This window comes from Artemia sp. Qi Xiang Cuo, chromosome 6 (genome assembly GCF_049724085.1).
Source record: "Artemia sp. Qi Xiang Cuo chromosome 6, ASM4972408v1, whole genome shotgun sequence".
In the NCBI taxonomy this organism is placed as follows: domain Eukaryota; kingdom Metazoa; phylum Arthropoda; class Branchiopoda; order Anostraca; family Artemiidae; genus Artemia; species Artemia sp. Qi Xiang Cuo.
The window spans coordinates 40324149-40336724 of NC_142799.1; the positions used below are offsets into that span (position 1 = coordinate 40324149).

At 34.5% G+C, this 12576-nt stretch overlaps 1 protein-coding gene across 1 annotated transcript in view; it reads left to right on the forward strand.

Moving 5' to 3' along the window:
• The first annotated feature begins 1910 nt into the window (after positions 1-1910).
• LOC148951225 (heat shock 70 kDa protein cognate 4-like) overlaps positions 1911-12576 on the forward strand; it is a 232302-nt gene continuing 221636 nt past the window's right edge. The window contains exon 1 of the mRNA XM_089090742.1: positions 1911-1918. The gene's annotated coding sequence lies outside the window, so the exon portion shown is untranslated. The remainder of the gene's footprint in view (positions 1919-12576) is intronic.

The window sequence follows — 12576 nt, forward strand, 5'->3', positions numbered from 1 at the left end:
ACACACACACAAAAAATCTTACACACACACAAAAACTTACACAAAAAAAAAAAACTTACACACACACAAAAACTTACACACACACAAAAAAACTTACACACAAACAAAAACTTACACACACACAAAAACTTACACACCCAAAAAAACTTACACAAATAATCTTACACACACATAAAAACTTAAAAACACACACAAACTTACACAAACACAAAAAAACTTACACACACAAAAAATTAACGACACACAAATAAAAATTACACAAAAACAAAAAATTACACAAAAACAAAAACTTACACAAACATACAAAATAAAATATAAAAACAAAAACTTACACACACACAAAAACTTACACACACACAAAAACTTACACACACAAAACAACTTACACACACACAAAAAAAAACACTTAAACAAAAAAACCAACACAAAAACACAAAAAAACTTACACACAAAAACAATAATAAAAAAACAAAAAAAACTTACACACAAAAAAAATCTTACAAACACACACAAATTTACAAAAACACAAAAACTTACACACATACAAAAAATAAACTACACGCAAAAAAAAATAACACACACAAAAAAAATTAACAAAAAAAAAAAAAACAAACACCAACAAATAAAAAAACACAATAACAATATATAAAACACACACACAATGTAAAACACACAAAAAAAATAAAACACACACAAAAAATTACACACACACACACAAAAACTTACACATACACACAAAAACTAAAACACAAACAAAAAAACATACACAAAAAAAAAACTAAAACACACAAACAAACTTACACACACACAAAAAATTACACACCCATAAGAAATTACACGCATAAACTTACACAAACATAAGAACTTACACACACACAAAAACTTACACACACACAAAAACTAAAACACACATAAAAAATTACACACACTCACACAAAAACTAACACACACACAAAAAAACTTAAAAACACACAAATAATAAAACAAACAAAAAATTTAAAAACACAAAAAAACTAACACACAAAAAAACACTTACACACACACAAAATTACACACACACAAAAACTTACCCACACACACAAAAAACTTACACAAACACAAAAACTTACACACACACAAAAAAAAATACACACAAACAAAAACTAACAAACACACAAAAACTTACACAAACACACAGAAACTAACACACACACAAAAACTTACACACACACAAAAACTTACACACACACAGAAACTTACACACACAAAAACTAACACACACACAAAAAAAAACACACAAACAAAAACTAACACACACACAAAAAAACTTACACACACACAAAAACTTACACACATAGAAAAACTTAAACACACACAAAAACTTAAACACATACAAACTTACACATACACACAAAAAAACTAGCACACACACAAAAAATTAAGCACACACACAAAACTAAACACACAAAAAAAATAAAACGCACACAAAAAAAATTACACACACACAAAAAATTACACTCAAACAAAAAAATAAACACACACAAACAAAATAACACACACAAAAAAAAACTTACACGAAAACAAAACTTACACACACACACAAAAACTAACACACACAAAAAAAAACTTAAACACACACACGAAGTAACAAGCTCACAAAAACTTAAACACACACACAAAAACAAACACATAAAAAAACACTTACACACACATACACAAAAACTTACACACCCACACACCAAAACTTATACACAAACACAAAATTACACACAAAAAAAAACTAACACACCCAAAACAACTTACAAACACAAAAAATTACACACAAACAAAAAATTAAAAAAACACAAAAACTTACACACACACATAAAAACTAACAAACAAACAAAAACTAACGCACATACAAAAACTTACACACACAAACACACAAAAAAAACAACTTACACGCACGCAAAAAAAATAACAAACAAAAAAAATTATAAAAACAAAAAAAAATTAAACACACAAAAAAACTTACATACACAAAAAAAATAATACACACAAACAAAATATAACAAACAAAAAAAACTTAAAAAAGCGATAAAAATTACACACACACACACAAACTAACACACAAACAAAAACTGACACACACACAAAAAATTACACACACATAAAAACTAACACACAAAAACTAACACAAACATAAAAAAATAAAAACACAAAAAAAATTAAAAAACCTCAAAAAAAAAAAAAAAAAAACAAAAAAAATAGAGAACACACAAAAAATTAAAAGAACACAAGAAATAAAAAACAAACAAAAAAACAAACACACACACAAAAACTAACACACAAAAAAAAGATAACACACAAAAAAAAACAAATACACACACAAAAACTTACACACACAAAAAAACTTAAACAAACACAAAAAAAACTTACACACAAAAAAAAAATTACACAAACAAAAAAACTTAAAAACAAAAAAAAACTAAAAAAAACAAAAAAATTTACACACACACAAAAACTTACACACACACAAAAACTAACCAACACACACAAAAAACTTAAACACCCACAAACAAATACACAAACATAAAAAAAATAACAAACACAAAAAAACTTACACACACAAAAAAACTTACAAAAACAAAAAATTACAAACACACAAAAAAAATTACACAAAAACAAAAACTTACACACAAAAAAAAAATTAAAAAAAAAAAAAAAATTACAAACACAAAAAAAAATTACACAAAAACAAAAAATTACACACACAAATAAAAAATTACACACACAAAAAAACTTACACACATATAAAAAATTACACACACACACAAAAAAAAACTTAAACACACAAAAAAAAACTTACACACACAAAAACTTACACACACACAAAAAACTTACACACACACAAAAAATAACACAAACAAAAAAAAATTTACACACACGCAAAAAATTAAACACACAAAAAAAACTTAAATAAGTTTTTCAAAGAAAAGTAAAAAACTCCATTAAACAAAAAATTAGCAAAAATAACATCAAATAATCTACCAATCGTGAAACTGCCACAAATCAGCATCGATAAATAAATGAAACCCAAAATGAACATGCATTTTTTTTGGAGGGGGAGGGAGGGATTTCTCCGTGGAGGTGGGGCTAGATTTACTGGCATTATTTAGAAAACGATAATACAGTAAATAAAAAAAAGTTTTTTCAACTGAAAGTAAGGAGCAAAATAAAAACTTAAAACGAAGAGAATTATTACGTATACGAAGGGGATTCCCCTCTCGTAACCTAGCTCTTTGCACTAAAGTTTGAATTTTGGTCCAATTCCTTAAGAACGACTCCTAAAACACAAGGTTCGTTTAATTAGAACAATAAGAAGCTCTTTTAAAAGTACCAAGATTTTAGCGCAAAGAGTGAGGTGTTGAGGAGCGGTGCAATCTCGTTCATATACCTAATAATTTTCATTTGTTTTAAGTTCTAATGTTGCTCCTTACTTTCAATTGGAAAAATATGTTTTTGTGTTTAATTTAATTTTTATGTAATGATTTCTTCAAATAATATCAAGAGGATTTGTTTTTACACTGCTCACAGTGTAGAATGGGTTACTAAAATTTTGCCTATTGAGCCTTGTCTCTTCTTACTTACAGTTCGTTACCACGGAAAAAATAAAAAAAAAATAAACACGCATTTGTGATCTATTTTCTGACAAAAAAAAATACAAAATTCAACAATTTTGCCGATAGGAGTTTTAAAATAACGAAGTAGGGTTTTCTGATACGCTGAATCAGTCGGTATGATTTGATTAAGGTTCTATGAATCTTAGGGGGAGTTTCCTTCTTTATTAAAAAATAATGCAAATCCTCTCAGGGGCATAACTTTTGATTGGTAAAACTAAATTTAATGATTTGAAATCACTTATATATTTGAAATCAGCATAAAAATATGATTCTATTGATGTATCCATGGGTATCAAAATTCTGGTTTTTAGAGTTTCGGTTACTATTGAACCGTGTCGCTCCTTACTTACAGTTCGTTACCACGAAATGTTTGAAAAAACGGTTGCTTTACAATACGAACATCCTTCCAGTTTCTTCATATATAGAATAATTTATGCTCATTTCGAAGATTAGTGTTGTTCCTTACTTTCAGGTGGAAAAAAAACTAGTTTTTTTTTATTTAATCCACTACAGCTTTTAGTCTTCGCGATTTTTGTATTAACCAGGAGTTTTGTAAGAGCATGAGAGCAAGCTATTAATTAATTCATATCTGTAATTCTAAATTTAAAACACTCATTAGCTTGACATGCCACGCTCTTAAAAAAGATACCCTGTATGTTTTTGTCGGGGAAATAAGCTCGGGAATTAGACAGACACGACACACAAACAGAGTCATAGTGAGAGAGATATCCAAAAAGTTGGGTTGACCTAGGTTCACTTAGAGTCACGCGCGACTCTAAGTGGACCTGGATCAATCCAACTATTTGGATATCTCTGATATCTCAAAACTTTGTGTGGATCTTTGTTATGGAAAATGATGGGCGTGGAGGGGGGGGGGGTCTCTCAAAGCACTTTGATTCTTAAAAAGGGCACTATAACTTTCGATTTAAAATCAAATAACACCCATCTGCATTTAATACGACCACTCATTCCATAACAACCTTATATGCTCCCAGATTATAACTTAAAGCCCTTGCCTCAGGGCTCTGGGTGGTTGTGCTGACCCTGGAAGCATTGTTATTTTTTAGACTATTCTAAACAAAATTGCCATCGCACAATTTCAATCAGATGCTTTTGGTAAAAAGAGGGGTAGTTGGGTGGGGTGCTACTTGACCTCCATCACTATTGACTCTTCCCTTTTTTTGAAAAAAACGGAACTAAAACCTTCCAATTTCAACGAAATGAGCCACCTCTAAGGCTTATACAACCATCCTTTCCAAAACAACCTTAAATGCCACAGGGGCATAACTTACAACCCTCGCCCTCACGCTCTGGTGGTTTGTATCAACCTTAAAAGCCTTGTTATACGATATTTGGACTATTTTGAATAAAAGGACTGTCTAAAAATATCTATTGGACACATCTCAGGAAAGCACGACGTGTTTGTGTTTGTATGTGTGTGTGTGTGTGGGAAGAGGGGGGGGGTAGCTGCGCTCCGATTACTTTGACTCTTAAAAAGAGCACTAGAACTTGTAATTACCACATTCCGTCACAGCCAAATAAAAATCAGTGGGCTTATAATCATAACACCCAGTGTCTTCACAACGATGACGTAGAAACCATATTCTTTTGTTGTTCCAACAGTTGAATCGTTGACCCTGGTCCTCCTCCCAGAACAATCTAAAACCACGACGATACCAATCTCGTAGAAATAAACTAAAATAACGGTTAGGATTCTTTCCAATCATACCGGGATATGTACTCTCCCACTAATTACATTTATCATAATGACAATTGGAGCATAGGTGTCCTCTAGGATGAGAGTCACATACCTCTTCAAGACAGGAATTACAGCCTTTAATTTGTACAGCATATCCTCTATGCAATTTACACGGGTTGCATAATCTACACTTTTCATCATGCTCGTCAATCATTGTGCAATTCTCACATGATGATGACCAGCTGCCCAGTGTGTACATGCATAACGGACATGTATGGAACATTTTGTCATGTGTTGACACTCTCACTACCACAATGAAACTGAGCTGGCAACAACAAAAATTATCTGAGATAGAGAGAGAGGAGTAAATCATCCTTGAGCACCATCTTTCTCATGAAAAAAGACCTAAATTTCAAAACTAATGTTTAAAAGCATATCCACAATATCATTTTGCCGTGTCGTGATCAATATATCATTAAATTGTGTAAATGAATTTGGACCACGACATAGAAGCCTCATACAAGAATCTAATGATGGAGACTCAGTTTTCATTATATCGACAAGCATTCCCCTAGAAAACATCTTCCTTTGAATAGACAACTCTAGAAAATCATCATCTAGAATCATACGTTTTTAAATAAGAAGTAGATTCCTCATGATTCGCTCTTTATTAAATCTATCCATTTTTTAGAGTCCTAACTCTCTCACAACCATCTTCAGACTAACCAGAATTTCCTTTCGTGATCTAGATGACGTACAATAATCTACTATAGAAAGAAAAAAATACAATCGATTTTGAAATTTGTTTATATAGCGCCGTTGCGAAAATTCTATTCCCTACTGCAGTTTGTTAGCGGAAATATATTTTGAACTGGTACCTAATGTAGAGAGAAGTTTATTTATATGGAGGCTATTCACTTTTCTAGCAAAACATAGTTGCTCCTCCTGCTTAAACTTGCTTAATGATATCACGTATCTAGCATACATACTATTCCATTCAAGGCATAGTCTACAGCCAGCGGTTATTTCCACAGCTACATTGGGTACTCGTATATCGTTGCTGCTGCTGCTGTCTGTTCCATCATTAATCTCCAATAATTTAAATGCACCACTCTTTTTTTCTCCACTAATATCCTCTCAAATAAACTATTCTCTCTCCGAATTCAATTCTTTTTCTAATATGAACTACAATGAAAATTACTCCTTATATCCGAATCCAACTACTAATCAAGTTAGCTTGACCGCCGCTCTCTCTCTGTTTGACCCCAAAAAAAATGAGTGTCACATTAGAAAACCCCGTCTGGTAGGGTAAGTATCGTTCATAGTAATAGGTGACTGACCCTGGTAAGGCATATTACGCAATCACTTGTGAAAGTCAAACCCTTACACTGTATATTCTTGTAGTCGTCAAACCTTTGCACTGTATATTCTTGTAACCGTCAATGTAATCGTCAAATATATAGATACATTACTACTCACGCACATGGTTGAGCAGGAGCTGAGCCTTAGCAATAGCAGAGGGAAGATCTGCTTCTGCAGTTTTGCAATTTTAAACGAATCAGGGTATACACCTTTTGAAATAGATAGATTAAAAATATGGGTAAGAGGTTCAACAACATAAGAAAAAACAGACTTAAGCACATGGTTTGATAGTCCAAGCACATCAGCTATGTTACTACTACTTAAAGAAGAAATAAAACCACAGATCTCTATGCTTGAACAAGGAGTTAGAAAAATACTTCTCTCAGCTGGTGAGGATTTACCTATTTTAGGAAAGGAGGGGTCTTAATAGTTGGTAGGGTGGTGAAGTAAGAGTTGAAGGCACTAGGTACAGCTGCTTTTTCAACAGTTGAACTATCTGCATTCTTGAAATGTCTTTTAATCCAGTGCAACATCCACGTCAATGTTCTCTGAAAGTTTCTACTTAATGCCCTAAACAACTCCTGAGATATTTCACATATTCTACGCACCGTTTTAGCAAGATGGATATTATACATAGTGTATTTTGCTTTTGTTTATCATCTTTGAAAGTTTCAACTAAATACCATTAGCTAATCCTGACAGTGGTGGATCTAGAGCAAAATACTGGGGACTGCACTAATTACTAATGAACAAATACATATTTAGGATCACCATAAAAGGGTGATTCTTTGAATAAATTTTTTCAATAATTAGGCTGTTTCGTTATTGACAGGGATCCTTAATTACTTACCATTAATTACTATGAAGAATTTGATTTTTTTTTTTTTTTTTTTTTTTTTTTTTTTTTTACTCCAACCAAATCATATAGAAAAAATGTTTGTGAAAAACTGGAAAAGGCTCACTCAGTCACAAATAATAGCTTATATTCTCCTTATATACGATCTATTGGCAGGCAGCCAACAATGGGGCAACACACATTTTTGCCACGGTTCTTTCTTATTCTGCTTTCTTTCCTTTGGTTTCCTTATAATTGCTTTATAGTCCCAAATTTCCCGGGGGGGGGATCTCAATGCTCTTAGCCCTACAAATAGTTGCAATAGAAGTAGTAGTAGTAGTAATAAATGCAGCAGTAACTGTAGTATTAGCAGTAGTGTGCAAATATTGCCTTTTGGCAAGATGATCTTCCCCTTTAAGTATTCTCTGAAAGTTCCAATTTAATACCTAAATCAATTCTTGAGATACGCTATTTTGACAATGTGCATTCACATTGCGTCTTTTGATTTTGTTTAAATTTCCCCTTAATACTGTAAATGGAGTGGTGTGGTGGTAGTTGTAGTAGTATTGGTAGCATGCAAATATTGCCTTTTTGATTATCTCCCTTATCATTTCCTGAATCATCTAATTTTATATACTTAGCTATTCCTGTGTTGCACCCTTTTGACAATCCTTATAGACATAACGTCTTTTGATTAGCTCAACACTCCCCTCATTATTCTCTGAAAGTCTCACCTGAATTCCCTTCCTCTTCTTGGAAAGTAGAGATCAAACATGCATACATTTCTCAATAACATATACTAGATGGAAACAATGAATGAATTGCCTAACTTACAGCCATGGGCGCTCATAAAAGGGGGGGGGGGGGCAAAGGTGCGCAAGCCTCCTCCCCCCTGGATGAATGACGGTGTCATATATTGGTATTAATTTAAAAAACTTTCCACAGAATTTCAAAGAACAGTTTTCAAAGAAAAGTAAAGAGCTCTATTGAGCCAAAATGGGCAGAAATAAAGTCAAATAATCTTCCAAGCGTGAAACTACCACAAATCACTATCAACAATTAAATTAAAGTCAAAACGAAAAGAAATTATAATAAATAGCCGAGTCAACTCAAAAAGAGCAAAAATTTCCTTTAATTTCCTTTAAAATTTAAAATCTCCTTTAAAATCCTTTAATTTCCAATCGAATGAGCCTTTTTAGAAGTTTCTACGACAATAAACGGACATCTCCAAACTATTATCAGATGAATTTCAGGAAAATGCGAGTTGTGGGAGGGGGGTATCCGCCCTCCGATTTGAATCTTAAAAAGAGTACTAGAATTTCTGATTACTAATCCAATGAGCCCCCTCCAAAGTTTATACGACCATCTTTTCTATAAATCAGATGCGTTTCGGGAAAATACAAGGTGGGGGGGGGTATTCACCTTCTGATCATTCTGAATCTTAAAGAGGGCACTACAACTTCTTATTACCAATTCAATGAGCCCCCTCCAAAGTTTATACGATCACATGTTTTTGTTGTTTTATTTGTTATTGATTGCCTGGTAATACGAGCTAGACTCTCAGTCGGGCATACCCATATTGTAGTTGTATTTAGTTTGTAAATAAAACAACCTGGAACTGAACCTATATAAATCTTAAAGGCCCCCAGGGCAAAACTTACAACCCTTGCCCTAAGGGTGGTGGGGGGGGGGTTGCTATCCTCAAACACACAAATTCCGGACTTTTCAACTACGTTGAACAAATTGGCTATCTCAAAATTTTGATTGGATGTTTTTGGGGAGATGGTGGGCGTCCATGTCTAATCGAATGTGCCCTTTTCGAAGTTTTTACGACAACTCCTTTGATACGAAGTGCCCTTGTCTAAAACCAAAAAAAAAAAAAAATACATTATGTCCACATCGCTCTTTACTTAGGCAGCGCTATTGCGCTGCCTATGATCAACCTTATCATAGGAAGCGCAATAGCTCTGCCTGAGTAAAGAGTGAAGTGGGTACAATGAATTAGTTCTTTTTCCTGACCAAGGAACTTCGTATACAAGGAGTTGTCGTAGAAACTTCGGAAGAGGCTCATTCAATTGGAAATCGAAAGTTCCAGTGCTCTTTTAAGAGTCAAAAGTCATTGGAAAATAGCCAAGCCCCTCCTCCGCCCATTATTTCCCCAAACCCATCCAATCTAAGTTTTGAGATAACCATTTTGTTTAGCATAGTTGAAAGGTCCAATAATTATGTCGTTGGGGGTGCAACCCCCTCCCCTCCCCGAGCACTCAGCGCTAGGGCTATAAGTTATTCTAGTTGCCTATTCTTAACACATAAGGTTTTTTTTATGGAAGGGGTGGTTTTATAAACTTTGGAGGGGCCTAATTTACTTGGAAATTGGAAGTTCGAGTACCCTTTTTAAGAGTCGAAAGTGATCGGAGGGTAAATCACCTATCCCACGCCCTCTATTCCCCAAATACATCCGATCGAAATTGTGAGATAGCCATTTTGTTTGAGATATTTTAAAAATCATCTAACAAGGCCTCCAGGGTTGTTACAACCCCTTAGAGCTTAGGGGCAAGGGTTGTTAGTTATACCCCGGGGGAATACAAGGTTTTTATGGAAAGGATGGTAGTATGAACTTCGGAGGAGGTTCATTTGATTGGAAATTTAAATTTCTAGTTCATTTTTAAGAGTCGCCAGTGGTTGGAGGAAAACCAGCCCCCCTCGCCCACACCTTCTTTTCGCCAAATGCTTCCGATCAAAATTTTGAGGTAGTCATTTTGTTCATAATAGTCCAAAGATCATATAACAATGCCTCCAGAATTGACACTACCCCCCAGAGCCTACGGGCAAGGGTTGTAGTTTATGCCCCTGGGGCAAAAAAAGGTTTTTAAGGAATGGGTGGTTGTGTGACTTCGAAAAGGGCCCATTCGGTTTGAAATTGGAAGTTCTAGTTTCCTTTTCAAGATTCAAAAGTGATCGGAGGTGAACAATACCCCTCCCCCCAGCACATCCTCTTTTCCCCAAACGTATCCGATCAAAATTTTAAGATGGCCGTTTTGTTCAAAAATAGCCCAATGGTCAATTAACTATGCCTCCTGGATTGACAAAACCCCACAGCCCCCAGGGCAGGGGCTGTAAGTTATGTAAGTTGCACATACTATGTTGACATACTATTTTTTATTGAGGGAAGTATTTAACTAAATCAAAACACGTTATGTACACATGGGTTGTAAACAGGGCGTAACTCAAGAATGACGATACATTGATTTGGAACTTTCAGGAAATAGTAAGGGGGATGATCAAGTGACCGAGGAGGCAGTATTTGCACGATACTACTACTACTAGGCCTCATGCTACTACTACTAACAGTGCTACCACTACTACCACTACAGTTACTGCTTCTGTAGCGATCATTACTAAGGCTGAGGGTATCGAGGTGAAAATTTGAGGAAATGTTGAGGGGAAGGTTGAACTAAATCAAAAAGTACTAAATACGTCGAGATTGTCAAAAGGGTGTATCAAAAATTTCTTTATAACAGCTCGGCCATCGAGCTAAAACCTCTAATGCAAACTGAGAGGATATTCAACTGGCCAAAGGCAATATGTGCATACTACTACTGCTGCTACTGTTCTTACTACTACCGCTACTACTCTGATGCTAGTACTATTAAGACTAAGGATATGGAAGTGAAAATTTGAGACAATATAGAGGGAAAATTAGAATCAACTCGAAATAAACTATGTCCAAGCAGATTGTCGAAAGGGCATATCTCCGGTATGGCTTAGGGCATTAAGCTGGAACTTTCAGGGCATGCTTAAAGGGGAAGATCAATTAATCAAAAGACGGTATTAGCACGCAACTACTACTATTACTACAACTACCACTTCTGGAGCTTTATTACCAAGGCTGAGGATATTGAAGTAAAAAATTGAGGATATGTTGATGGGAAAGTGGAAGTAAATCAGAAAACAATATATGCATACAGATGTTCAAAAGGGTGAATCAGAATTGTCTTTGAAAATTGATTGGATTGGAAATTGGAAGTTCTAGTGCCCTGTTCAAGAATCAAAAGTTTAAAAATAACCCACCCCCGCCCATGTATCCCCGAAACACATCCAATCAAAACTTAGAGATAGCCACTGTCTAAGATAGTTGAAAATTCCAGTAACTATGACTTTTGGGACGTATGACTTTGGGACGTCGAAAGAGATCGGGGGTGGTGCTAATTAATCTCTGATTACTTGGGCTCTTAAAAAGAGAACAAGAACTTTCAATTTCCAATCAAATGAGCCTCTTTCAAAGTTTATACGAGCAACATTTCCATAAAACATTATATGCCTCCAGGTCGTAACATTCAACAACCTGGTTATGTGTGTGTGTGGGGGGGGGGTTGGCCTCTGAGTTTTTTTATCTGATCTTTGGATTGTTTGAACGAAATGGCAATCTTAAAATTTGAATCGGACCCATTTGGGGAAAAGGGGATGTTGGGGGGGGGGGAGGGGCTAGTTGCCCTCAGATCACTTTTGACTCTTAAAAAAGGCACTAGAATTTCTGACTTCTGAAAGGAGTACTCTCCTAGCATTCTAAGACGGCTTGTTTTTTACAATCAAACCTGAAAAAGATAGAAGACACATCAGTGCTTTTCATGTAAAAAAAATAATTTTCTTTGATGTATAAGAAGGGGGACTGTAATTCTTCAATAAACGATTTCCAACCCTGATGATTCAATAGGAACGAGGTTTCATTTTGACCCAACGTCATTCACCGGGGATTTCAAGCTCTCTTTTGAAATTTCCGTAATTTTGTATTTACAATAAACTCTTACAACTAAAAATAACAAAAATAACAGTAACCATTATCAAATCAGCTTCAATTTGGTGATTCTTCTTCACTTGACAGTTTTTTTCAAAGCCCTTTTCAACTTCCAGTTGCTATAAACTCCGGTTCTTTCTTTACTACGCTGTGTCTATTTTACCTTCAGTTACAACCATGATTGTACCTGCTGTACCTATAGGCGCAATAATGTATCCAAAGGCACAACCTTGGTTAATAATAG